The sequence below is a fragment of the Lonchura striata genome, chromosome 7 (assembly GCF_050655825.1).
Source record: "Lonchura striata isolate lonStrDom1 chromosome 7, ASM5065582v1, whole genome shotgun sequence".
Classification (NCBI taxonomy): domain Eukaryota; kingdom Metazoa; phylum Chordata; class Aves; order Passeriformes; family Estrildidae; genus Lonchura; species Lonchura striata.
Window position 1 is genome coordinate 15,420,241 of NC_140709.1, and position 24,295 is coordinate 15,444,535.

Here is a 24,295-nt window from a genome sequence, read left to right on the forward strand (position 1 = left end):
TTGAAAAATGGAAGTATTCTTGCCATTTGTTCTGGGAGACTTCTTCACAGGTTTTGTATTTATTTCTTTATCTACTTATTTATTTATTGGTGGCTTGCCATCTTATTCTCCAAGGCCAGGAGTTGGTTTTGGAAACTTTCCTGGAGAACAGCGCTCCTGCTCTGGGATTGCTTTCTAAGTCTGGTTTTGATTTTAAGCAAGCAAGATCTGATTTCCCTGTTTTGCTCCAAGCTACCTTGCAGACCATGCTCTGGACCAGACCCTCGGCACTCACTACACGGCTGGGACTGCAGTGATTTTGTTAGTGCACGAATACAGCCAGATCTGATCAGCCCAAAGGAGCCAATACCTTTTCTTTGACATTATGCAGTAACAGGTGCCCAGAGAATGTAAGGGCCAAGCAAGTGCACAGTGATGCTCCTTGGAGTGTTCTCCCACTCCCGAGTAAGACAGTGGCTCTGTGTTTAAAAGCCCTTTATTTATCCATGTCAGCTTTTTGCCTTTCCTAGCTTCCTGTGGCAAGGAGCTCCTTTGATAAATTTTTGGGAGTTTATATTTTTTCTCCTTGCTTGTGTTCTTCATGATTTCCCTGCTTTTATAGATATTTATAAAATCTTCTCCTGGCCACCTTGCTTCCCAAATATCTGCTTATTTCTCTTACGAAAGTTCTTCCCTGCTTCTGACCACCTCTGTCAAAGGGGTGTGAGACACAGGTATGAAATCCCATCAGTCAGTCCCACCACCTGATGGGTCTGGGAGTGGGGCAAGGCTGCTCCTACTGCTACTGTGGCAGAGCTTGTACACACACATCTCTATCCAGCACAAACATGTATACAAAGACCATCTTTTTTAAAACCTCTGTGGCTTTAAAACACTGATAGGAACTGGAAAGAAAACACAAGTCATAAAGCAGAGGGCAAGACACTTTCCTCAGATAACCTGGTGACTGCAAAGTCCATCTGCAGGATAGGTTAAAGAAACAAATGCCTAAGATATATTATCCAGGCATTAATGGAGACATCCACCCTAGCCATTTCCTGGACCCAAGCACAGGCTTAGGAACAGGCAGATGAACAGCACTGGGAAAGCACTCTCCACTGGAAAAAGCAATACTGGGACAGGGCCTAGAGAGATACTGGCAGGGAGAAAAAGTTCCTGAGCCTCAGTCTACCCCAGTTTATTTCCTCCTGCTCCTCATTAGCATGAATAATAATGAGGTAACACGAGGAGGGGGCGTTGCTGGCAAAGCTGGTGACAGATCTAGTGAGTCTCTAAGGAGAGTATAGGCAATTATCTGAATGAAGTAAGACTGAAGCTAGAGATAACCAGTACAAATAAATGAGCAGAGATGAGATCAGGCTGATGTCATTCACCCCAGGCAAATTTTGGATCTCTCTTCAGGCGGAAGTTTCACTAACCAGCTCAGTGGAAATAGGAAATTGAAAACAAGCCTCCAACCCATGAATTTCACCACTGAATGCTAACACAACTGTCTCCCCAAAGCCAAGGAAGAGGCCAAGTGGGAGAGAAAAGATCAGGTTCCCATTTATCTCAAAACTATCTTCTAGTCCCCAGCAGTGCTTTGACATGGTTGAGTGACTTGCAATGAGTCACTTCCCTTCAGCCTCCCCTTCCAACTTTCCACCTTATGTTAGATGTTGGGCTTGTGGAGGTAAGACACAAACCACTCTCCAGTGGTCAAATCTAACAGTCCAGATATTGCCAAAGTTCCAGCAATTGTGCTAGCAATTTTTTTGAAGTGTTAAGCACCAATTGACAGCAACAGGAGTCAGAGAAACTCAACAAGCTTTTAAAGCAAAGCCAGAAAAGAAAATTGAGCTACTGCTGCCTTTTTTTTCCCAGTGGTAGCATACGTATAGAGAGCAGAGCTGCTGACTGGTGTCCCAGTGACTGACATGCAATCACTTGGTGAAGCCTTTGGCCATGGATGAACAAGGGAGCATTCCTGTGCATCGTTTCCTTTGTTTATCTCACCAGCTGTATTTACAGATTTGCAGAATGCTCTCTACAGTTTGCAAATTACTGCCTCATACAGATCCCTCCATCTTCAAGATTTTATGATGTGGACCCAATCCAACGTCTAGACCAATAATGACAGCTCACATCTCAGCCAAGCCTTTTCTTAATTGTCCACAGTGCTGGCAAGGAAATATAAACATTCGTAGAAATAGCGACATTACTAAAAAGACTTTGACCAGTTGGCATCTTTCCCTGCCAGTCCTGGGGCAGCTTCATACTGTGTATTTCCTAGAGCTCAATCCAGTCTGGTCTTAAAATAGCTCAAATGATAGTGGTTCCCTGAAAAACAGAAAACGCAATGACCAGAGATTTGCCTTCTGACTCTCTCCATTGGGGTAAAACTTTGTTACTTCTTAACTCACCTGATGACCCCTCAGCTTTTTTGACACAGTGTGACTGGGACAGGGTTTTGGGGTGCCTGTTGGGAAGACTTCTCTCCCACCACCCTTCTTCCACATTGATGGGGCCACATCTCATATGCTGGAGCTCCAGAGCTATGGGGTGTTCCAGTGTCAGCTGCAAAGTGCCCCTGGTCTCATTTCAGATCTAAAGGCTCAACCATGGTGCAAAAATATTGCCCAACAGATGGCAGCTTATATGGGAGGAAGTTTGGCTGTCCCACCATGGTATTTATCTATGCAATCCTTTCCTCAAGCTGTATGTTGTTCTTCTCAACCCTCAGCATCTCCTGAAGAAGGTTATGTCCTTTGTTTGCAGCACAGATTTCTGTCACTTCTCTCCCCAGTCAGCTGTCCTTCAATTTGGTGATCTTCTCATACTTCCATAGTTTCTCCAGTTCACTTCCAGATTCATCTGTTCTCCCACTTTTGTTATGTACTGTTGCCAAAAGCATGTGCAAGGCCAAGTGTTGTGGTACAGGTGTGACTGTACCATCAGTCCTGACAAATCCTTCCTTACATTTCTCCAAGACTGAGATTCACACAAAAATTGTCATGAAACCCTGAGACCATATGGTCTTCTGCCTTTGCACTTATCTCTGTATATCCACCTATTTTTGTCTTGCAGGAGACTGTAAATTTCCTGGCTTACTCTTAATTTTGCAATTTAAATAGCAACAGACAAAAGGAGAGAGGAGTGGGAAAAGGAATGAGTCTGGTTCTTCAGTATTCCCTCTGCATCAATGAACATTAGCAAGACAAAAACACAAACTGCTCATCTCTCTTACACTTACAGGGAGGACCCCACCTCAGCCTAGACTTGGGTACCCCATCCCAGCAGGGTCTAAGCCTCACATGAAGTCTGACTCAAGCTATACTTTGTGGCATTAAATGACAGTTAAGTACTGAGGAGGCTTTATGAAAACTCCATGCTGAGAAGGAAGTTTCACCACAGCAACATTATCAGAGATCGCTGACTCAGCTGCTGCAACACCTCATTTTCAATTTCACAAAAGCTGCAGGATCCAGACTCCAATGCTGGGGGGCCTGGGGCTTCAGGATTTTGGCTGGGGCCTATGTCCCCTTGCAAATTACCCATTGAAGACACAAGCAAAGCTGTGGGCTGTCATGCAATATGAAGAATTCTACTGCAGATGGGTTGGGGTTTTAAAATAATATGATACCATGCAATGAGCAGTTGGGAAACAGAGCTAGAGAGAGTGCCACTCCAAGCCCTGCCCACTGGGAGACGGCAGCAAAGCCAAGAATTAAACCCATGGCTCCCAAGACCCATGCTAGTGACTGAGCCACAGGATCATCCCTCTCCCCTTCCTGCAATTGCCCCAGCTGAGGGCCTGCAAGTTCCCTGCCCTACCAGAGCCCCACAGGCAAAGCAGACTTCCAAAACATCCCCGCCACAAAGACTGAAGCAATGCTGGGGCTGCTCTCACTGCCACCCAAGACAATCTCTGTGCCACGCTTGCTGGTAGAGCCCAAGGTAGCTGCAGTTACTTCAGCCTTCCAAATATCAGCTTTCTTTCTCAGATTCTAGAAACCCAGGCAGTCCAGTTTCCTTCATCCTGTACAAAGATTTTTCCCACGCCACTAAAAAACTCAATCATCCATTTCACCTGCATAGTAAGAGAAGGAGCAACCAGCCCATCAGAGTGTCAGTGTCATCAGGAGGTGCAATGGGAAGCTGAAATGTACAGTGCCCTGGATGGGAAAGCATCAAGCTGGGCTAGTCCACCAAAAAGAGCTTCCAGCAGCAGTCACGTGTTCTCTTTGGTTCCCAACCACTCTTTGGTTCCCAAGCACTCAGATGCAATGGCAAGTACTCATTCTGGGGCTGAACTCAAGTAGAGATGGATTTCAAATGTACTGGTGAGCAATGTCCACTGTGCCTCAACTCATTCAGGAAGAACCTCACAGGAAGGGGGAAAAAAATGCCACCAAAAAAAACACAAAAAAACCACACCATACCACCATGTCTAAATGAATGGTGCACCAGAAGACTATTTCCAGATATTTCTGATCTCCTGATCTTAAGTTTGCAAGCAGAGTATTCTATGAATTTCATTTTTATTTGGTGTAATATCAGCAGAATTCCTTCATGTCTCTATTACTCAAAGGATTGTGTCAGCTCTTCTAACCACATCATTGCACTAGGAATGTGTGTTCAGCTGGACATTTACCATAAACTCTGTCTTTTGCACAGTCACCATCTTTGGAAGAACGCTTTTCCTATTTTTGCCTTTCCTTTTTGTTCAGAGATAATATGGCCATAGATACATGCATGAAGCCCTGTTAAAACCCACTTCCATGTGCAACCAGCTATCACTGTTCAGCTGGCTATTAGCAGCAAAGGGCTGAGCCAGATGGACACATCACTGCACACTTGTGGTAATGACAGCATTGTCCTGGCACACAAATGATAGGGTTTCTAATGTCCTCTGCTTCATCATTCCCTAGAAGTCCAGGTCTTCCAGACTGGAATGCAGTGCTTTAGGCTACTCTGGGCATTGGTACTACAGAAAGAAAATAGATGGGTGTCTAGATGGCTGGAGACTTGCCAAGCCAACAAAAATAGCTGAGCAATACCACAGCTTAAGCCAAGAATTGACAACTCCTAAATTTTTAAGAAAATCTTATATTGTCTGCTAGGTGTTCAAGGACCAGGTAAACGCAGCTTAATGTTGCAACTTTATCAATGTACCCTACCAAACCTAGCATGGGTCTATATTGCTCCCAAAAAAAAAAAAAAAGCACTCCCAGGATGGTAGGCCCTCCTGTGGCCTGTGTACTGGGACATGCATCCAGCTTTTGGGTTGTCTGTTAGTTAAACCTAAACAATCTAAACAGAGAAAGTGAACATGTGATACAGCTTCCTCTCTCATTTGACAATGCTCTTCATCTTGGATAAAAAACATCAAGGTTTCCCAGCTCCATAAATCCTTTCTGTTTATAAGGACACATTAAGCAAACTGCTTTAGGCATAGATTCCACACAAAAATTCACACATTTGGAGCATGACATCCATTTGGCCCATTGGTCACATGAATTACCAGGCCTCGTTTCTCCTCTTCTTTTTGCTTCTTAGATTATTGCTTATAGAAAAATCCACATTTCCCCCATTCCTCAAAGACTGCAGAGGAAACAAAAGCAAGGACACAAGTGTTTCTTTCCCAAGCTTAAGGCAGCTCCAGAGTAGTAATATAGAATGGGTAAGTTTGTTCAAGTGGAGGAAAAGAAAGAAATAAAGATCACAATTGCTCTGGGTTACACCTGGCATAGCTGTTCTTTGTTTGACACAAGTGTCCAGTCTACCCAGCCTAGACAGGACTTCCCTGCAGGAATGTTTCCTTGTCTGTCTGCCCACACCATGGGCTGCATTCATAGATCATGGGTCCCCTGCTTCTGTGCACACAAGACTGAAGTTTAGCAGGCCCATTCCTCAGTGGGCCACAAACCATTTTGAGGAATGTAAATAAAACCCATTTCCACTTGTAAACTGTAGATAACATTTCTTTTCAAACCTTCTTTGCCTAGTAGATTTGCTGCTCCTCAAAGACAAGAGACATATAATCCCCACCACTCCTGACCTGCCCAGTCAGAGCCACAATGTAGATTTTTACTCACAGTTTGGTAGGAAGCTTTTGCTGAAAGAAAATTTTAACTCAGAACCCTGCACCTGCAGTAAAATACTTGATTTGCTTTGGCATCTTGTTCCATCTGGAAACAACAAATTCCAAACTAGATAAATAGAACTGTCTCAGTTCTACTCTGTGTATACTCTTGGAAAAATATAATCCATAGGTCTCAAACAAGTGCATCTCCATCTGAAGCAGCAGTGACACAGACTGTGAGCAGCTCTAATTCAACCAGAGCCCTTAAAGGAATGCTATGGTAAAAGCAGTAAAGTGGGACAGTCATTCTTAGAGCTAACAGCAGGAAATTAAATTTGACACCTCTGTGAATATAAAATGCAAATTTTAAAAACTGTACACTCAGTTTTGAAAAAATGTCACTGGAACTGCAGCAGATTTTCCATCCTTTGAAGTCTTCAGAGGAAGACTGAACCCATAATCAGATCACCTACTCTAGATGCTTCATTTAGTCATTGCACACACTGTGCAGTAAAGAAAAAAAAAGGCAAAAAATTCTGATTGTCTTCTCTCCAGGGCTATAAGATCACTGGATACCTATGCAGTCAGGGAAGAGAGATAGTCATGACATTAGGTCAGTTTCCTGGAACTGCTGGCCTGCATTTTGTTGTGGCAGCCTTTCTCCATGACAGGTTTTGGCTTTACCTCAAACCGGTGAATTCAACAAATTAATCACCAGAGAAATTTCTACAGGGTTTGGTTTATCTGCCACGTGTCTGGATTTATCTTCATAATTGTCTTTTCCAACCTTATTACTGTGCAGGGACCACTACTCAAATAGCTTTGGGAAGAACAAAGGCTCTTGGATATTTTCAACTAAATAAATGGCAATCAGCTAAAAGTTTGTTAGGGGACTTTTTGCTAGAGCAATAGCTTTGGGGTTTTTGTGAGATATAACAGAGTAAAGGAGAAAACCAGAACAGTCACTTTCCCCTTCTTTGGATGAACACATCTAACAGGTCCCTAATCTGTCCCCACTGGTGACCATCCCTCCACTCCATGCATGAACACCATGAGAGGAACAACCCAATCACCATTTGTATTCAGCAAAGAAGGGGTTAAGCAGGGCCAAGAGCACCTTGTAAACAGCCTGAAAGTGTAACCTTTGCTTATAAATCATGAGTTCAGCCCCAGAACACGCCTTTAATCCTGTAATTACACTCAGAACTCACTGTTTCAGTCAAGGAAATACTAGCTCCTCTCCAAATGGCACTGGGGCTGACCTTAAATGATGTGCTCGCTGCCCGAAATGGCCGCAGAGCTCCCATGCTTCCAGCAGCCATTCCTGCCCGTGGAACAGGGAGGGGGAGCGCCCAGCCGTGTCACCCCGAGCTCTGCAAGGCTCCCTCCGGGGCCCTGCTTCCCAGCAGAGCTCCCTGAGAGAGGAAAGCTGCCCACAGGCATCAGGACATCAGGCTGGCTCTGCCCTCGGGCTGCCAGGGGAGCAGGCCCTCAGCAGCTTGGCAGCAGGCAGGAGCTCAGCCGCGGGCGATGGGGCGGGCATTGCTGGTGGAACATGGTGTGCCTTCTTGCAGTTCTCCTCCTTTTGCGGGCACAGCCTATCCCCACGGTCCCTTGGGAGTAAACAGTGGCCAGGAGCAGTGGGAGGGCAAGCAGGCAGCTCCCTTCCCAATCGTAGCTCCTCTTCTGCACCAGCCTCTCCCTACAAGCAGACTGAAGTCTCTCTCTGGCCATTGAATGGCTTCAAGAGGCAACACCGCTCACCAGACCTCACTCAGGCTGGTCCCCTGTCAGAGTCCTGCCTGTGCCACTCAACTCTTACTCAGAGATGAAAGGCTGGGAACTTCAAGAGTTTTCCACCACAGCAGAAATGTGGGCTGGTCATCTGTCCTTAGGTAACTCTGTAACAGCAACTTGTGCAGGCAAGGTTTTCATTTATCCCCAAAGCATCAATGGTATATTTTCTTTTGTGAGCCTCAGGATTATCTTCATTCCTATTCACCTCATCTCCATATCTGTTTCCTGCAGAAAATGTGCACCAACAGCTTATTACACATCCTTGGGAAAGTTTTTCAGGCCTGATCATAAACCTTCCTCAGAGATGTTTTCCTCCAGTAATTTCAGAGTCTCTCCAGGTAGATCAGCAAGAAAAGAAAAATTATAAAAAAGGGGAAACCTAGTGGCAGTACAGCACCTGACTCCCAGCTGCTCTGCCCTGGGATATTTACTTGAGCTAAATCTTGCTGAATGTTTATCAGAGCTTTTAGTTTCCACTGGGAACTGGAGTTGCTTCTTTCTAGACCCATTAGTCTTAGGACATAACAATGTGCTGTTTCTGAGGCATCTCAACTGGACAAATGAAGCACAGATCTAGTATTTCCAAAGAGTGGCTGGCAAGATCCTACAATGAGCAGATGTTCTGCCAGCACCTCCTGAATTGCTGGAGTTCTTGAAGTTGTAAACAGGGTTATCACATTGCAGTGAACTCCAAGATCTCTCTGGATTGGATCCATTTTCCATCCCCTTCATGGGAGTGATCCAGGAGCTGGATGATTCATTAGCGGCCACTGGCCAGAGCACACAGCAAGAGCACATGTCCTGGGTTTTATGGGAGTAGTTGTGTCAGTAGCAGAGTACTGTCCTCACTGCAGAAACGCTGCTGTGAGTTTCACCTCGTAGCTGCCTCACTGCTGTCCTTACTGAATCTTCACTTGGGAGATCTTGCCTTTCCCCTAAATTTGCTTTGCTCAGCATCTCAAGGACAGGAAATACCAAAGGCAAAGCTGGACCAACAGGTCATGGTCTGTTAGAGGCACATCAAACATTAGAGTCTCAAATGTCAAATGAAAACATACACCCATGGTTCCCCTTTAAATTGTGCATCCTTCACACTAGGCAAGAAATTCAAATATTCACACCCCTCTGCCAAAAAACCTACATCTGCAGGGATGATGTGGTGACCTGACCATCTGTCTGCGGTCAGATGAAATGCAGGGACTACCACTGTTTTACCCAGGGTCTGCAGGTTAAGTATGTGTTTCATTGTTTGTACTTGTAGGGACACCACAACAGCCTGTCAGCCTAGATGGAGAAGCAAGCTCCTTGGCTCTTCTGCTCTGGCACTATAAAGGACAGTAAGTAAGGGCAGAGGGTAATACTGGTTGATGTAGCTGGGCAGAACTGGCTGTTGAAGTCATACTTAATTTTCAATCCTGCTATTGAAAACACTTCTTACAGTTGAGCCAGTTCATATCAATTTATTGAGTCCTAATCTCCAACTCAGCGACTAGGAATTCACTCACTTCCTCTTAGAAAGCTTGAGTATAGCAGTCCTGCAAGGATCCTGAATTTCTAAATATGTGATAATCTTACACCTTTGCTCACAGTCAAGTAATTTCTTGCTTGAAAAGTCCCCTTCAGCTTTTACAACCCATATCCCCAAATATACTCTTATTTTCTCCCTTATCCATTGCAAAATGTTAGCCTCCACACTAGATGCCATTCCAGCAACACATGGCTGATAGCTTTTTAGGCTTGGCTTCTTCTCCAGGGGAAGACTGCCCAGAGTTGATCTGTCCCACAGTGCTAAGGAGGGACTGTAGCTAGGAAGCATTTTTCAGAGTTACATCCCAACTTTTACAGGCCACAAATAATCATTCTTGCCTAAAGCACCGTAGAAATCTTCCATCTTGTGCAGGGGATACATGCCACTGAGTTTTACTATTTCTCTGTAATTTCCTCAAAGCCCATATATTCCCAGTGACAGCAAGGCAGATCCATTCAATTTAGTACAGTGAAGGGAAGAAAGAACAACAGCTTCTTTATTTGAAGGTCTTCCTCCTGTTACTGCTGCTACCACAGAATTCATTTGAGCAGGTTAAACTGACCTCCATTAGCACCCTGTGCTGCTGAGATAATACCACAACTATTTAGATTGTCTAACTTTGGCTGTAGTGGTAAGGCAGGACCATTGTAGAACTGATTTATGTGACCAAATGGATGTGGTGTGGTTGAATTTGCCTTCAGAAATCACAGCTTTTCCACAAGATGTCCTCCTCTCCCCTCGAGGTCTGTAGTGAAATTTTAGCAGAACAGATAAATCCAGGATGAGAGGAAGTGGACCTCACATTATGGGTTTTTTCTGCCATGCAATTTGGGGCAGGCTGAACCGAGGAAAAGGAGAGCTCAGACTCCATGCACTGAGTGGAAAATTGGCTGCAGAGCAAGAACTGACAGATAACTCTCAATGGAACTCTTTCTAAGCAGGAAGGAGGTTGCTTATGGAATACCACAAGGATTAGTAATGGGCCTGCACAGATTTTAATTATTTATATTGTATAAATTAGAGCTGAGGAGCAACTGGAGTGGGAAAAAACTCCTTACCTGGCAAGGCAACTCTTCTTCCTCCAAACCAAGCTTTTGCTGTTTCATGCCTACTCTCCATTCTTTCTCCCTTTCAGATCTCTACTCTCCATCATTACCCATCCTTTTTTTTCCTCCTTTTTTATCTTCTTTTGCTCCAAGATTGTATAACGTGATGATATGCTCCAGTATGGTCTGTAAATATTGCAATTCCACCAGCTTGTGAACTCAAAAGGAGGCACAGCCAAGGCTGTGCTGGCATTTTGACCTTTAACCTGCTCATTGCAAACCATTAGTGAGTGCTATGCAATTACCTAGAACCTTGCTGCAGTAGGTCACTGTGCCCTCCTATAACAGGAGAGTTTCTGCCCCCAGAATCCAAGGAGCCATGAGTCAGATCTAGGCAGAAACCTCACATTGCTGCTGATCTCTGTGCCCCAAGTGCTGCTCCAGTTATGCATGAGATTGGTACCTGAGCATGACAAAGTCCAGACAGGAGTTTTAGTGACCTGTGGCCTGGACAGCCTAAAGGGCTGTGCCCACCCACTCCAGTGGGCCTGGAACTGGATCTGGGGTCTGCAATATTTGGTGCCAAATCTACCAATGACCAACATTTTGGATGAGTACCATGTCCAGGCTAAGTGGGACCAGACCCAGGATGCAGGTTATTTTCAGGCTTGCTATGCAAGGAATTTCTGGTGCAGCGACACCTGGGAGGTGACAGAAGACAAGCTCAGTTCATGCCACCATCACTGCCATAGTATTGATTCCAAGCTGTGCAGAAGGACATTGCCACTTTCAATGGGCATTTTTATTTCCAGTCCCACTGAAATGAGGGTTGGGGACCTCTTCTTTAATTTAAAAAAAGAAGTGACAGGGAACTGGAAGCCCCTTGGCCTTGCAGAGGTGGGACCTGTCCCATTTCAATGGGTCAGCTGAAGAAATTGAGGCTGAACATGAACCACCTGCAGAGCCTGATTTGCACCATTCACTCTCTTCTTTCTCAGCTGAGATGCTATCACTATTCAGAAATGAAACCAATTCAATCTGCAGCTTCACAGGGTAGCATGCAGTAGGGAGAAAATGTCAGGAGTTGTGAATTTTGCAGTGAAATGGAATCATCTGAGCATTCATTTGACTCATTTTGCATTTTTCCAACAAAGCCTTTTTTTTTTTTTTAAGAGCTGAACTACAACACATCAGGAGAGGATACACAGCCTCAATTTATAGGCATATGAACTGCTTTCTTCAGATAAGACTAAAGAAATAAATGTTCAGCCTGGGAGTAACTCCATCAGCTCTTACACAGTCACACTAAGTCTGAATCTGATTCACAGAGCAGAAGAAAACAAACAATGTAACTCCAAAAAGGTCAAACAGCCAAAGAAATGGAGAAGAGTGGAATGGGAAACCCACTCAGTGGTTCCCCTCATGTCCTGAACTTCCCATAGGCCTGAACCCTGAACCCACAACATAAGCACAGACATTTTTCATTACAACAAAGGTATTTCAAAGCATTGGGAATTTTGGCAGTTGAGCCTAATTCTGCCCATACAGCCCCCACCAGGAGCCAAAGGGGATCGGTTTCATTGCTAAGGTGGCTGACTAGGATCAGATGAGGACTGAGGTTTGGGGTTGCTTGTCCCTACACTCTACAGTCACTCATCCAGCAGCAAAGCAGGTAGAAAGTTATGGGATGCAAATGGATGTTCCCTTCAGACTGACTTTTCCCAGGAAAAGCAAATTCATTGAGGCAAAGGCTTTTCTGGCCCCAGCACATTTTCATCCAATGAAATATTGGCACTTCCAGTCACAGGAATGAAGATTTCCATCCCAAACCAATATAAGAGCCTTTCTCTGACAACAGCCAAAACTTAATGCCTCAGAGGAAAGCAATAAACTGCCACAGCACACCGGGCCAATTTTGTGTGGCTAAAAGAAGCAGAGGATTGGGCTATTTCCTTCCTGGCTTCCAGGACGATCTCTTTGCTGATGCCTGGGATCTCATTACTTCCCTCCTTCCCTTGCATGACTGCAAGCACATCTGCATCTGCACTTCACTGTGTTGCAAGCCACCACGTTTTTGATATTTCTGGTGTCTGCTCTCCATCCTGCATGCAATGCAATCCCCTGCTGCCCTGATCCGCTGCATCAGCCAAACCCCTTGTGTAATCACTGAGGTGGGAAAATGCCACGTGTCTATGAGGACACAGATTAAACAAAAATCTCCATGGCTCTGCTCTTCTTGGACAAAAACCACATAACCTCCAAGCCCACAGGAGGATTGTACAGTCATCTCAGAGGGTGATGCTCACTTTGTGCCATGCAGTCACAGGCCATAGCCAGGATTTACCTGGTTCTGTCTGTCACCCCCTGTTACCAGGACTTCCTAAGAAACATGACTGGTGCGATACATGTCTGCTCTGCCATGTGTAATTTTTAACCCAGCTGGTTTCTTTCAACCAACTTCCATAATGGGAGCTCAGGGTGATAGCTGAACACCAACATTTGGGACTGTGTGTCTAAAATTGAATCCTACTCTTATAAGAGAAATGTGATTAGCCACCAGAGCATCTACATGAGATACCACATGCTCTTTGAAGGGCCTTAGCCATGGGACAAGTTTCAGCAGGAACTTTCTGAGAAAGTAAAATGGGCTTTGGAGGCACTTTGGTACCCATTATCCTGCCCTGTCTCCTTCCAACACAGAGCAGAGTGACCTCTTAGAAGGAAGAAGGATGAGGCAGAGCAGTGGAAGCAGCAGTAGCACCAGAGCATACTCAAATTGCATGAAAGAAGAGCCATGCATGGGAAGACACAACCTGCCCTCCAGTGGCTCAGCCCCAGGGCTATGTAGAGGAAGGACAGAAAGCCTCCTTACAGTGAAGTCAAGCTGCAGTGGAAAAGCTTTGGCTAGGAAAGGAAAAATCTTTTGTGTGGAGGCTAAATTACACGCATGATGCGTCCTTTCTCAGGAACACTGAAGAGGGCAAAGTGTTTCCATTGAAACAGTAACAGAAAGGGAAAGTTTCCATGACCCTGTTCTCAGGATAAACAGAGGGATGTGTGACAAGGGCTCATAGTCTATTGTTTGCCGACAGCTTTGCTTTGTATTTCTGAAACCAACCAATCAAGAACCCAGAGGGATGCCAGACTGCCTGCAAACCCCACCTTCTCATCCCTCCTATTATACAAGATGCCTTTTAACATTATTCCCTAAATGAAAAGGCTTATGCAATCTCGTTCATTTTTCCATCTGCCCTTCCCCTTAGCAGCTCTGAAACCCATAGGCCCTTTCCACTGAGTTTGCTCAAAGGGAAGAGGTCTCAAAGATAGGAAGCTACTGTCAGACATGTGAAAAGGATTTAGAGAGAAGATACAGTCTGTGTTAGGGATCTGGGTGCACTAGGGATCTCACAGTAGGGTGAGAGATAAACTCAACCATATCAGTCCCCATACAGGTGTACCATCATTTACTACACTAGATTTATGCTCTCAGGCCAGGCTGCCCAAGGGTCACAGCCTTTATCAAGGATTAGCAAGAGCTAATTATGCACCAAGCCAATATCAAACCCCACTTCCCACAGCATCTGAGGTGCTGCATCCCTCTGAGCCCAGACGCTGTTGGGCTTGGAGATGCCTCTGGACTACCCATGGGAACACTAGAAAGCAAGAAAGCTTTGCTGGAGTAAAAGAGCTATCAGAATCTCACAACAGCCACAGGCAGAATGTAAACTCAGTGCCAAAGAAGTCATAGCCTGTGAGACTTCATCTTGAGCATCCTAACTGCTCTGCTAGGGCTGTCTCTGTGTTCCGCATGGGAAACAGAAAGGGACCTATGCCTCCCTACAAAGATTCTGGCAGGAGCTGGTAAATGCTTTTGGGTGGCCTCTCTCTTTGAGAGGAGATCATCTCCAGCAGAGCAGAATCAAAGGCATTGCAAAGCTTTCTATGGGTGCTGTGCTCTGGGGTGTGTCTCTGCACAAGTCCCTGGAGTACAAGTCCCTGGAGAAGTAAGGACTCTTCACTGAGTTTCTGACCTGGCCCCTAGGAAACAGTTATAGAAATGTTCCTCACAGCCTGGTTTAATGTTCTTGTACCTCGGGGCTGTGTCTGGTGGTCTCTGTCTCTTTGACGAGGTGACAGTTCCACTCTCTTCCCAGAAGGAAGATATGATTATGCAATGTTTCCATCATCACAGAAGGGGAAAACAGGAAGATTCCCCATGGCATGGCTGGACTCAAAGCCACTCGGCCAGAGGTCTTACAGTGTTAGCAACAACTTGCCAGCCCCTCCATGCCTCATTTTTACAGCAGAGCCCTCTGAATCCTATTGCTCCTGCAGCTGCAAAGCTCAGATCCCAGAAACACTGGGATTGACACCAGTAGATTTGTTGCAGCCTCCCTCATTTTGCAAGACTGTTTCAGGCACTCTTGTTTCCCTGGGGGACATTACTGATGTGCCCAAAGAGAATCAGCAGCAGAGACCAAGTTTCTCAGGCTGCCACCCCCTATTGCAGCAAGAAACCGAATGAACAAGCCTTGGCTTCAGGGAAGGGGCTGAGCCCATCAGGTCCCTCACACTACCATGGGAGTGCAAAGCTGAGTACCCCTTCCATTTTCCCCACACCCACCAAGGACTGGATGCTGTGGGCATGAAGGATCTCTGTGGTTCAGAGAAGCCAACTTCCTGGCAAAAGGCACCCCCAGTCAGATGGCATCCCAATGTTTTCCCCACTCCTGCCTCTCTGCCAGCCAGACTCCATCTCTCTAGCTGTCACTTTGTTATGTGTCTTCTCATTCCCAGCTGTGCTGAGGCTCCTCCATCCACTATCAGACAGTGGAGCTCACCACAAACTGCTGACTCCCAGTGTCTGCAGAAACATGCCCCATCACTGGGGGATGGATGAGAAGAGGTCTTTAGCTCTGTGCCAAACACACACACACTCCAACTCCAATTGTTTTCCCTGCAAGGCTGCCACAGCTCCAAGGAAAGCTCCCTGAACCCACAGAGCAGCTACTGGCTCAGACAGCACAGCTTCAGGGCCCTAAGCCCATCTGTGGCTCTGTGCCCCAGCCCCTGCACTCACACACATTTTCCACTTCACACAGATGCTGCTCAGCTAACCAGAGGCCAGGCTGCAGGAGTCAGCAAACCTCCTAAGGCAAGGCCAGGAAGGAAGAAGACTCAGGAGCAGGCAGCCCCTCTGGCCTGAGCATCCCTCTCAGCAAGGAGCAGCACTGCCTGACAAGGTGCCTGACAAGCACAGGAGGCACCTCTCACTATCTTCCTGATGGTGCAAGGCCACTTTACCTCCCCACTCTTGTTGTAGAGCAATTTTCAATCACCAAGAGTATTTACATTTCCTTCTCTTCCCTGGGAAAACTTTCAGCAACCTGCTGAGACCCATCAGCTCTTTCCTGGAACTTCAGGTACCCGTTGGCCTCTCTAAGATGGAGCAGATCAGTTTTCTGCTCCTGTTTCACCAAAGAGCTGTGAAAAGATTCACTGCTTGGAGCTTTGCTCCTCTCTTGTCTCCTCAAAAAATGGCACTGGAATTGAGGCTGAGGGCAGATGCTGTTAGCTGGGATCCTTGGAAAGACAAAATAACCATTAGACTTCAACTAGTGTTATGGAGAAACACTGTGCCCATTATTCTTCCAGAGGTTATCTGTGAAATCTGTGGTTGTTACCCTACTGACAGACTAAAACTGAGCAGCATCAGTGACTCCAGATTCTCTTCCCTTCTAGGAAGGACCAGGTAAAATATCTTGCCTGCGAGTGTGACACGGCATGGGAAGCTCTCAACAGATCTATGTTTTTAATAGATAAAATGCAAAATCTGGTGTCTCCCCAAAACCACTGAAACCTTTCATATACACATATTGCTGCCAAGTCCAGCCCAGGGTAAGACTAGTGTTCAGCAGCCCTTTACCAGCTGGATTCACACCCCAGCTTTTCCTACCTGCATTGTTGTGTCTTCCACAGTTGTGCATGCTCCAGCATGGCCACTGCTCAGAGCTAAATCAGCAAAGCCTGGGATTCTCCAAGTAAGCACCCAACAACTTGAGCTCTGTGCTGAGACTTGAGAAGTGAATATACAGTGACCACCTGAACCACACTTCTTTGTGTGACCAAGGTCACATTTGAACTTTAACTCCCAAGCAAATAATCCCTTACAGGGATTCTTCTATGCTTCTTTTGGTTTATGTCCTACACAGGATGGGCTCCTTGGTGCCTTCCAGTGCCTACCCACAGGAAATCTTAAGTACAGAACTGCCATGAAAACATGGTGGACTCTGGTGCAAGGGTAAGATTTATTTTGCTGGAGTTGCCTGAGTGAACTACTTCAAATATATGAAAGGCTGTGAATGGCCCCAGAACTCAATGTCATTTACCAGCATGCCTTCTCCTCCACTCCATGAGTAGAAACTGTCCAAGTTTGCAGCTGCTTGAAGGTGACTAGGTAAACATACAAAATACCACTGCAAAAAAAAAGAAAAACCTAAGCAAATAAAATTTTGAAACATGATGTCATTTAGCCAGCACAGTCACAGTTTCAGTGTAAGCTCCACCAACGGGCAACCAAGAAAAGCAGAGCTTGATCTCATCTGCAATTTCACAGAGCCTCTGACATTAGCGGGAAAAATTAAATCCCCAGAGAGGTGAGAAATGAAAGTCCTGCATTGTTTTGTCCAGTTTTTGCTGAAGCCTCTAAGAGCAGGACAAAAAGCCCACCCTTTTGAGTCCTGACAGCAGACTTTTTTACAAGAGAGTTTTGTTTTCTTTATTGGACTGAGCACCAGCAATGGGAAACACAATTCATGGTGATCTTTACCAGGAAGGCCATGGAATGATTGCTTGGCTGGTTGGAGTGCTGACACAGATCATAAAGGTGAACACAGGAACCCACATGCCACACTGAGATATGAAGCAGGAGAGTTCTGTTCAGCTGGAGGTGTCATCAGGCCATGCTTCCCAATCCCCTCTTCACACATGCTCCCCCTGCTCAGATGAGTGAGGAACTGTACGTGGGGTTACCACAACTCAGCTCTCAGAAATGAGTTGAGCTACCTGTGCCATCCAGGACCTGGCCTGGTAAACAACAAGTAAAGAAGCATGAAACCCAGGTTTCTGCCCTTTCCTCACTTGAGCAGGTAATTCACCATGGTGCCCTCACCTAGGAAGTGCAAATAATCTGCAGCTACATCCTCCTCCTGATATGCAAACACAGCAAGGGGTCTGGATATTCTTTCAGCAATTCCTCATGGCTTATGTCTGCCATGTGTCTGGGCTCTCAGACATCCTCTGCAGTATGACCACATGGTGCTGCCCAGGGGATTTAGAGGCACCATTCCAAAGCAAATGCTTGCTTGGCTTCATAACAGTAACTTTGCAAGATAAATAACACTGCTCCCTGCGTTTCCCATCCAAGACCAGCATTTATAATCAGAGCTTTTATTTTGCAAAGCAGAGCTACACCCTGACCTCAGAGGGAAGGAGGAAGATGCTTTCTCTCTCCTGGAAGGAGGTCTGTTCCCAGTCTCAGTCTGGAATAGCATGGATGAGTTCAGCAGGGGCAGCATCCATTGCTGAGAGGAACAATCCCTTTGACACAGCTCATTTGAGGTTTGGGGTGAGGAACAGTGGTGGGAAGGAATTAAACACCATAAAAATGTAAAAGGAGTGCTAAAGACACACACTGCCATTTAAATAGGTCGGCATGATTAAAACCTGATGTGTTGTAAGATCTTATGGGCATCTCATTAAAAACCTATTACTTAAAAAACACAGCTTAGATAGGAATGTTGTTAAAGGGCAACTTAAAATAAAACTGACCATCTGGTCTTCATTAGGCAATTGTCTATAACCACCATGTTATTATAAAATCCACTGTGTGCTCCACATCTGCTTATCTCTGCTCTCCCTGCCTGCCCCTAAAAGGGCAACACTGGCTGAGACTCAGAGTCTGGAAGGAGCACGATCTGGGGGAGATGGAGGGGTCTGTGCTGGTGTAGGATTTCTAGGTGATAGGGATCAGCTCTTCCCGCATTACAGGTCTGTCCACGCACTCCTTATTATTTTATTTATCCCCCTGCCTTCTATCCATCCCTGCATGGTATTTCTGTTGCAGTATCCACATTTTTTTTTTCTCTCTCCCAGTGTAAACCACCCAAGTGTCTTATCTCACCCCACTTTCAGCTTTGGCCAGTGCCCATAGCATATGTAAAACACACTCAGTTAGTGAGCCCCATTCAGCCAGGAACTCTGGGTTCTTTCACCCCAGCTACAATGGCATGATCCTAGGACCCATGTCCTGTGCTGCAGCCCCACATCATACTGCAAAAGCATGGAGTAGCTCAGCATCAGAAGAGGAACATGAAATACAAGAACCCACCTGCAGCTAATGCTAGACTGGTAAGTCCAACATTTCCTGGAAGTTCTGCACTCTGACACAGTGTTTAGAGACCGAGGCCACCAGATATTCCGTCTCAAGGCAGCTCTGGTGGAATAACATACCAAAACCTGCATGTAGAGCTATCAAGACTTTTTGTCAAAAATATTACAGGAAATCCTACTTTAATACATGAAATCCTACAAGTATGTTAATATTTTCTCTGCAGAAAGCAAAAATAACCAACACCAAAAAAAAACCACCAAAAAACATAACCATATATGACTAGGCTTTGTGCTTGTTTGTGCTTGTTCGTGGCAGAGTTTAGGATGAAGGGGCTCTGTAGGAACAGCTGAAGTACTATCCACCCAAGGAAGGTGTCCCCAGAGAAGTTTGTCCTCTGGGCTATGTCCAGGAGCTGGGCCATATGCTGGTCACCAAGTACAACAACCAATTAATCAGTCCTGAGTTCATACAAAGAACTCAGTCAGGAACAATTAATTAACCAATAAAAGAAAGCTACAATCCACATCAGAGGACAGATATGGAATAAAAGTTACCTGGAGCACAAGTTCAGTCTGTCCAGAAGACAGGATCAGAAGCAAGACTGCAGCCAAACACACAACACATGAAAGAACTAAGTACCCTGGGACAAGCTGAAATTGGGCTCCTGGGGCAGGGCCCGAGGGTGTGGTGGAGGTCCCAGGAGAAGTTAGGGCAATTAGTGCACAGAGGGAGCTGCCAGAAGAGCTTCTGTACCAAGGGAGGCCAGAAACGGGTATTATGAGTGGAGGAATGATTTCAGCAATGGAATAGAGCACTGAGTCTGCCCTGGAACAACTCACAAAATAATTTCATTCATCTCAGCATAATCTCCAAGGCCTCCAGCTAGACCTGTAAGAGACAACCACTTGCCTGATTTTCATTCATACCCTGTCTGACCCTCCCTACAGAACACAGCCAGCATGCTCCTCCATGCTGAAGAGTGTCCAAGAAAGACCCAACCCCACTGAAGTGCTTTTGTCTTGCTTACAGAAGAGGAAAGGAGAAGGGTGCAAACAGATGCTTGTCAAGTAGGAAATTATTGTAGGAACATCCTGACTCCATGCCTTTTTAGAGTGACTGGATGCACAAAACAGGTTTTGCTGGAGTTTTCATCTTGCCTCCACAGGGAAGAAGTCAATTATTTGCAGTTTGTTCCAAATATTCACCCTGACACACTGCTCTGTGTTTACCACCAAGGTACACCCCCTGTCCCCAGGCTCTGGAGAGCAGGGTCAGATGCTGTTTCGGGAACATGGGGGCATGTGTGTGTGTGTGTTTATTTGTTTGTTTGTTTGTTTGTTTGTTTGTCATTGGGATGTTGTGAAGGCTGCTTGGTTAGTTTGTTTGTTTCTTAAATCTCCCAGGGGAAGTTTCTGGCAGAAAGCACCTCCTGAGCTAGCTTGGATCAGGGTGTGCTTTGGCTGGGAGCTGGAGAGATCTGCGTATGAACAAACAAGAGGTGAAGAGGAGACGTATGAGGCCAGAGGGCTAAGGATTTGGCTTTGCTATGTAATGTGTTCATCAGGCAGGGACAAAAACAATCAGAAAATCAGAAACAAGCTTTGCCCACAACACAGCTCAAACGTCAGCAAAAGCCATTGGAAATATTTTCAAATTTTTGCCACTCTTGGGCCTCCTCGTGTGTTTTATGTGACAGGCACTACTCTGGTTCCCATTGAGATCAGTGGGAAGCAGTCTCCTTTGGGCTGGAACACTGTGAACCCCCTGCTTTGAGAGAGATTCAGAGATGTTAATGCAGCCTAACATCTCAGAGATCTTGGATGTGGTTTTCTCTTGGAGTTTCATCCAAGGCAATTGAAGTTTCCTACAGGAGCACCTGTCAGCCAGCCTTGTCTCTGCCACTTGTTGGACCATTTCTGCAGGGACTTTTCCTGCAAAGATACCCACAGAGCTCAGAAATACACCTGATGGGGAAATCTCCAGACATAAGGGAGAACCAGAGGGCTGGCTCATTGCTGTCACAACACCCAAAGAAACATGCTCTGCGGCTGCTGAGCTATCACAAAGCCATAGGTGCTGTGGTGAGCTGCAGTTTTCATGCTGGCTGGGTCTGCAAGCCACCTCAGCTGACCACGTCATTGGTTTCAGAGTAGTTGGACATGTGGAAAATAGAGCTACCTTTCCTGTTCACTGTTTCCCTTGGGATGAACAAATATTGCACAGATCACTACAAAGAAATCTTTCTAACGAGATGCCAGGTCCCATCTGCTCTGGGAGAAATCACACTCCTGCATTCAAAAAATGCTGATGGAAGAAACAGATGATGTACTAATGATCCTTGGGGCTTTTAGACAGGTTTACTTAGGAAACCAGGCATGTGAGATCACATTGTCTTTTAGTCTGCCAATACATTTGTCTGGGTCCTTCCTAATAGCTTTTTAACTCACAGGTCAGTTTTAAGAAAATAGAACAGAAGAGTAGAAGTCTCCAAAATAGAAACTTCCTCTGAGTTTTATGGAAATGATTGACCAAGTGGAAGAAAAAGAGAAAAGTATAGGTCTAATAAAAACACCTACTGCTGCATGAGCTCAGCTCTTTACAGGGCTTCAGAGAATCCACAGAGATGCTCACCTTAAAGTTGCATTATAAACAAAGCTTCCTCAGTTTTCCCATTCATACAATGGTTTAGGACAACTTTAGGCTTCAAGTTTTCCATAAATGGATGTCCTTGCCCACTTTATCATGCTATTCAGGTCAGGTCAGAATGTCCTGACACAAGCACATATGTGTGTGCTCGTTTATATAGATTGTGTTCTGGATAGTGAGGAAGGACACACAGGAAGTGAACGGAAGCTGCAAACCCCAGCGCCCAAGGGATCATCATGGTGTCAATTTCTGTAGCTGGTGCTAACACAGGAACACTAAAGCACAGCTCTCCTGGTAGCACCCGGCACCACCACATGCCTGGGGAGGTACCAGAGCACTTATGCCAAACAGAATTCTTTGCTTGTTTTTAAAAAGGCCTCAATCCTCTCCCCTTCCCAACACCCCTCTTTTCACTGGTCGCATCACTGGTTTGGAGGACAGGTGTCTGCAGTTTTCACTCCAGAGGCTGATGCAAGAGGAGATCCACCAGAGTTAGCGCGTAGCCGTACCCAGTGAGGATTAATCCCACCTGCTGCGTCCCATCACACACCCGATACTCTTCATGCATTAACGTCTGGAATGCCACCTCTGCTACTTTATCCTGGGCTTCCTTGCCCAGCTATGCCAGGCACAAAAAGCCTTTTCCTTCCCTGATCTCCTTCTGGACCTGGCACAAATATGTGGGGAGGAATATGCAGGAAAGAGAGGGAAGAATGGTGAGATACTTGTTTTCTTTTTCCTTTTCTTTGTTTTTTGTTTTTGTTTTTGTTTTTTTTTGTGTCATGTAAAGATTTCAGTGAGGAAAGATGCTCTGTCAGTGTGTGCTGTCAGTGGTGTGGTGTGGGGTTAGCTGTGAACAGATGGAAAGTTGTGGCCACTGTCCCTGGCCAGCTGGGAATTGCACATCTCCTATCATATTTATTGGTCACATGTATTCTGTCACCTCCCCCTTTCTATTTACCCATTGTCCAGCTGCTGTCTCTCGTCTTTTTGATCTCTGGGACATGGAGATCCAATTAAGATGATTATAGCCATGTATGAGCCTTCAGCTGCCTCCTAACATACATATTTGTAATAGTGTTTACATGCTCATTTCCTTTCAAAGGCATTGTCAAAATTGAGTACTTATGTACATAAGCAGAAATTCAGAGATATGCCCAAGATTCAGCAGTCCTAGGAAAATGGATTTAAGGAACTGTAAAGTACAGATTTACACCACAGGCAGTGAGGTATCCTGAGATATTCTGGGCCCATCCAGAGCATATGATTATGAATGAATCAGCCTGAAGATTCATTTCATAAAACCCTCTGAATCTTTGTTAAAGTATTCTTGCAACATTACACCTCAAAACCGGTTAAGCAAATTCCTAGAACAACTCAAAGAAAATACTCATTTAGCCTGTTATGAAAACTATAAAGTAGAAAAGTATATTGCATATTATTTCCTTTTAGACACAAAAAAATAACAAAATGAGGGACATTTTATGATTGCTTCCATTTGAAAAATTGATTACACAAATGCAATGTATTCTTGGTGATAGCTTGTAAACATTTTTTGTCTGAATTTTTTTTAAGTTCTACTTTCCTTTAACAACAGTGGTAACAGTGGCATCCTATTTTATTGCTGAAAATTCCCTAAGTTCCCTATGTTCTTGTGAATTTTGTTTCTAGAAAACCTTATATCTTTCATTGCTTCTTTGCATGTTATATCCTCACTGCACAGGTAATTCAGAAGTTGTCTCAATTTTAGCTTAGTTTATTCCATTTCTAAAGGAAAAAAAATCTTGGACTTGGATTTGGAGGTGCTTTGAACCTGGACAGACTTAGATGGCTGAGGTATTCATAAGAGCTTTGAAGCAATGGATCTGATAAAATCACAAGGGTGCTGATAGTCCTCTCATCCATCTTTTCCCTCAGTTGTTCCTGAAGGACAGACAAAATTCTTCTGAAATGAACACAAGCCATGGGGAAAAAGATCAGAGAAGCTGGTAGGGATTCACTTGCCAATGTAGTTATAAAGAAGTACAGGTGATGTGAGCTCCATCTTTCACTGTGCTCGACATACCACCTAAAGCTGGAAGACTTTTCCCCAAGGTAGCCAGTCTTCTGGTATACCCACGTCCCCTCATGGCCAAGAAATGTAGACTGAACCTCTGAGCTCTGAGGGACAAGACACTTTTACGGGAAGTCTGCAGTCAGGAGATGGTAATAGCTGTCCAAGCAGGTATTCCACTCCATAGCTAGGAAAAAAGTGAACAGAGTGTGATGCTGGATAAAATATACAGAGGTATTTATCTCTGGCTGTCTTCATATCAAGATTTCATATCACCAATATGACCCAAGGACAGGTGATGCTAAACCTCCACCACTTCAAATGCCACCTCTTGTAATACATGCAAGAAACAAAGCAGGTGACCTTCTAAAAGCCACTGGAGCACCTCAGCCTGGGTGTGTCTGAGCACTCAGGAGCCATGTGAGCATCTGGAGGAATAATCTAGCAGCAGAAAGCTGTTTAAGAAAACTGCAGCGATGAAAAATGCTCAGGTGCATTGCAATCTGAAGGAAGAGTACCTGGAGGAAGACAAGCACTCTTCTTCCACACCACTGAAGTTTAGAAGTCACTCAGCCTAGACCCAGCTTATTCTTGCATGCTCACTTTGGACATTGTGTGGGTGCAAGGAGGACAGTCAGCATTTGGCCATACATGAGCATACCCTGAAAATTCAGCAGTATAGGAGCAGCCAGAAGTTATTGTGCTGCTTTTGCTGTGTGCAGACAACCTGCTTGCTGTACCCCTGCAGCTTCCTCTCTCCATCCTGGAA

At 45.2% G+C, this 24,295-nt stretch overlaps 1 long non-coding RNA gene across 1 annotated transcript in view; it reads right to left on the bottom strand.

Annotated features, from left to right (window-relative positions):
• LOC146766894 (uncharacterized) overlaps positions 1 to 20,593 on the bottom strand; it is a 63,997-nt gene extending 43,404 nt beyond the window's left edge. The window contains exon 1 of the long non-coding RNA XR_014956525.1: positions 19,382 to 20,593. This is a non-coding gene — a long non-coding RNA (uncharacterized LOC146766894). The remainder of the gene's footprint in view (positions 1 to 19,381) is intronic.
• Positions 20,594 to 24,295: the final 3,702 nt, after the last annotated feature.